The following is a 5,268-nucleotide window of genomic DNA, read 5'->3' on the forward strand; positions in this document are numbered from 1 at the left end:
GACTCCGTTTGATATTCTGTTTCTCCGAAATACTGAAATAGGCAAAAAAACAACAATTCTGGGCTGGGCCTCCGCTTAATAGGTTAGTCCCAAAAATAATATAAAAGTGGAAAATAAAGCCCAATATAGTCCAAAACAGTAGATAATATAGCATGGGGCAATCAAAAATTATAGATATGTTGGAGACGTATCTGGCATCCCCAAGCTTAATTCCTACTCGATCTCGAGTAGGTAAATGATAAAAAGAGAATTTTTGATGCGGAGTGCTACTTGGCATAATTTCAATGCAAATCTTCTTAATTGTGGTATGAATATTCAGATTAGGAATATTCAAGACAAAAGTTCATATTGACATAAAGAATAATAATACTTCAAGCAAACCAACAAAGCAATTATGTTTTCTTAAAGTAACATGGCCAAAGAAAGTTCATCCCTACAAAATCAGATAGTTTAGTCATGCTTCATTTTCGTCACACAAGAATGCTCTCATCATGCACAACCCCGATGACAAGCCAAGCAATTGTTTCATACCTTAATAATTTCAAACTCATAAACTTTCACGCAATACATGAGTGTGAGCCATGGATATAGCACTATGGGTGGAATAGAATATAATGATGTGGGTTATGTGGAGAAGACAAAAAAGGAGAAAGTCTCACATCAACGAGGCTAATCAATGGGATATGGAGATGCCCATCGATTGATGTTAATGCAAGGAGTAGGGATTGCCATGCAACAGATGCACTAGAGCTATAAATGTATGAAAGCTCAACAAAAGAAACTAAGTGGGTGTGCATCCAACTTGCTTGCTCATGAAGACCTAGGGCACTTGAGGAGGCCCATTGTTGGAATATACAAGCCAAGTTCTATAATGAAAATTCCCACTAGTATATGAAAGTGATAACTCAAGAGACTCTCTATATGAAGAACATGGTGCTACTTTGAAGCACAAGTGTGGAAAAAGGAATAGTAGCATTGCCCTTTTTTGGGCCTTGTTTTTTCTTTGGCCTTTCTCTTTTTTGGGGACAATGCTCTATTGAATAATGATCATCACACTTCTATTTATTTACAACTCAATGATTACAACTCGATACTAGAACAAAGTATGACTCTATATGGATGCCTCCGGCGGTGTACCGGGATATGCAATGAATCAAGAGTGACAAGTATGAAAAAATTATGAACGGTGGCTTTGCCACAAATACTATGTCAACTACATGATCATGCTAAGCAATATGACAATGATGGATGTGTCATGATAAACTGGATGGTGGAAAGTTGCATGGCAATATATCTCGGAATGGCTATGGAAATGCCATAATAGGTAGGTATGGTGGCTGTTTTGAGGAATATATAAGGAGGTTTATGTGTGAAAGAGCGTATCATATCACGGGGTTTGGATGCACTGGCGAAGTTTGCACCAACTCTCGATGTGGGAAAGGGCAATGCATGGTACCGTAGAGGCTAGCAATGATGGAAGGGTGAGAGTGCGTATAATCCATGGACTCAACATTAGTCATAAAGAACTCATATACTTACTGCAAAAATCTACAAGCCATCAAAAACCTAAGTATTACGCGCATGCTCCTAGGGGGATAGATTGGTAGGAAAATACCATCGCTCGTCCCGACCGCCACTCATAAGGAGGACAATCAAATAACACCTCATGTTTCAAATGTTGCATAACGTTTACCATACGTGCATGCTACGGGACTTGCAAACTTTAACTCAAGCACTTCTCAAATTCACAATTACTCTACTAGCATGACTTTGATATTACTACCTCCATATCTCAAAACAATTATCAAGCATCCAACTTTTCCTAGTATTCAACACACTCAAAAGAAAGTTTCACAAATCTTGAATATCAAGCATGTTATTATTAAGAAAATTACCATGCTATTAAGACTCTCAAAAAAATTTAAGTGAAGCATGAGAGATCAATAGTTTCTTTAAAACAAATCCACCATCGTGCTCTAAAAAATCTAAGTGAAGCACATAGAGCAAAATTATAGCGCTCAAAAGATATAAGTGAAGCACATAAACTATTCTATCAAATTCTAATTCATGTATGGCTCTCTCAGAAGGTGTGTACAGAAAGGATGATTGTGGCACACTAACAACCAAAGACACAAATAATACAAGACGCTCCAATCAAAACACATATCATGTTGGTGAATAAAAATATAGCTCCAAGTAAATTACCGATGGAAGTGGACGAAAGAGGGGATGCCTTCCGGGGCATCCCCAAGCTTTAACTTTTTGGTGTCCTTGGATTATCTTGGGGGTGCCATGGGCATCCCCAATCTTAGGCTCTTGCCACTCCTTGTTCCATTATCCATCACAAGAATTCACCCAAAACTTGAAAACTTCACAACACAAAACTTAAAGTAGAAAACTCGTGAGCTCCGTTAGCGAAAGAAAACAAAAAACCACTTCAAGGTACTGTAATGAACTAATTATTTATTTATATTGGTGTTAAACCTACTGTATTCCAACTTCTCTATGGATTATAAACTATTTTACTAACCATAGATTCATCAAAATAAGCAAACAACACACGAAAAACAGAATCTGTCAAAAACAGAATAGTCTGTAGTAATCTGTAGCTAGCGCAATATCTGGAACCCCAAAAATTCTAAAATAAATTGCTGGACGTGAGGAATTTATCTATTAATCATCTGCAAAAATAATTAACTAAATATCACTCTCCAAATAAAAATGACAGCAGTTCTCGTGAGCACTAAAGTTTCTGTTTTTTACAGCAAGTTCAACAAGACTTTCCCCAAGTCTTCCCAACGGTTCTACTTGGCACAAACACTAATTAAACACAAAAAACACAACCAAAACAGAGGCTAAATAATTTATTTATCACTAAACAGGAGCAAAAAGCAAGGAATAAAAATAAAATTGGGTTGCCTCCCAACAAGCGCTATCGTTGAACGCCCCTAGCTAGGCATAAAAGCGAGGATAGATCTAGGTATTGCCGTAGTAATAAGATAGATCGGTGAAAATTATTTCATATTCTCTACGTTCGGTAGAAAGTTTTCTTTGAGGCAAGCAAAAGTAATCAAAAGGGCTAAATTTAATAGGACAGAGGTCCCCAAGATCAATTTTAGGAGGTATAGGTTCCTCTTTCGGCCCTTCGTATTGCACAACCAATTCATCATTATAAGCATTCTTTTGACATAACCTTGTGAGCCTAAACTCAAGAGAGCATCCTAGCTCATTGTTTCGAATAGCCAAATCATCATTAAGTTCAGAGATTCTATCAATTAAAATATTGATTGGCACCTTTTTTCTAAGGTTTTCATTGAAAGCAACATAGTCAAGAGATTGAAAGCGCATAATTTCTTCTTGATCAAAGAGGATAGATTCTATGGGAGGACGACCAGCGTCCACCCTATAGTGCGCAAAGATTTCTTTGACTTCTTTTATTATAAATCTGAATTCATGAGCCAAAAATATAGTAGCGGCACGCTTAGCAGAAGAATGCTCGACATTAGAAAATTCTAGGAAAATTCTTTGTATAGATGGGTGCATATGCATAAATTGCCTTTCAAGTTCAACGATAAGCATGGCAATAGCATCCGCAAGACTACTAGTTCTATGAAGAATAGAACCGCCCATAGAGGGCAAAGCACCAGCACAAGTAAAAAAAAATCTTGGATGACTCCTTTTCCAACAATATTACCACTACCGATTCAAAATCTTTTTGTATGATAGGTAGGGGGTTCTTCAGCCGGAGCATCCGAATTTCCTATGACATTGTTATCGCCCATATCAGCGATAACTTCCCCAATTTCAGACATAGCGACAAGCAATCAATCCAACACACGGGCAAACAAAAAGGCTAGCGAGAAAAAGGCAAACAGAGAAAGAGAAGGAGAAGGAGATTGGGAAAAAGAGGGCGAATAAAACGGCAAGGGTGAAGTGGGGGAGAGGAAAATGAGAGGCAAATGGCAACTAGTGTAATGCGAGAGATAGGGATTGTGATGGGTACTTGGTATGTTGACTTTTTGCGTAGACTCCCCGGCAACGGCGCCAGAAATTCTTCTTGCTACCTCTTGAGCTTGCGTTGGATTTCCCCGAAGAGGAAAGGATGATGCAGCAGAGTAGCGTAAGTATTTCCCTCAGTTTTTGAGAACCAAGGTATCAATCCAGTAGGAGGCCACGCTCAAGTCCCTCGTACCTGCACAAAACGATAGCTACTCGCAACCAATGCGATTAGGGGTTGTCAATCCCTTCACGGTCACTTACGAGAGTGAGATATGATAGATATAATATTTTTGGTATTTTTGGTATAGAGATTCAAAGTGAAAAGTAAAAGGCAAAGTAAAAAGCAAAGCAAGATTAAAGTGATGGAGATTGATATGATGAGAATAGACCCGAGGGCCATAGGTTTCACTAGTGGCTTCTCTCAAGAGCATAAGTATTCTACGGTGGGTGAACAAATTACTGTTGAGCAATTGACAGAATTGAGCATAGTTATGAGAATATCTAGGCATGATCATGTATATAGGCATCATGTCCGTGACAAGTAGATCGAAACGATTCTGCATCTACTACTATTACTCCACTCATCGACCGCTATCCAGCATGCATCTAGAGTATTAAGTTAAAAATAGAGTAACGCTTTAAGCAAGATGACATGATGTAGAGAGATAAATTCATGCAATATGAAATAAACCCCATCTTGTTATCCTTGATGGCAATGATGCAATACGTGCCTTGCTGCCCCTTCTGTCACTGGGAAAGGACACCGCAAGATCGAACCCAAAGCTAAGCACTTCTCCCATGGCAAGAAAAACTAATCTAGTAGGCCAAACCAAACTGATAATACAAAGAGACTTGCAAAGGTAACTAATCATACATAAAAGAATTCAGAGAAGATTCAAATATTATTCATAGATAGACTTGATCATAAACCCACAATTTATCGGTCTCAACAAACACACCACAAAAAGAAGGTTACATCGAATAGATCTCCATGAGAGAGGGGGAGAACTTTGTATTGAGATCCAAAAAGAGAGAAGAAGCCATCTAGCTACTAACTATGGACCCGAAGGTCTGAGGTAAACTACTCACACTTCATCGGAGGGGCTATGATGATGTAGAAGCACTCCGTGATGACGACCCTCTCCGGCGGAGCTCCGGAATAGGCCCCAAGATGGGATCTCATGGATACAGAAAGTTGCGGCGGTGGAATTAGGTTTTTGGCTCCTCTTCTGATCGTTTGGGGGTACGTAGGTATATATAGGAGGAAGG

This window comes from Triticum urartu, chromosome 4A, assembly GCF_056163025.1.
Source record: "Triticum urartu cultivar PI428250 chromosome 4A, HENAU_Tu73, whole genome shotgun sequence".
NCBI classification, from domain to species: Eukaryota; Viridiplantae; Streptophyta; class Magnoliopsida; order Poales; family Poaceae; genus Triticum; species Triticum urartu.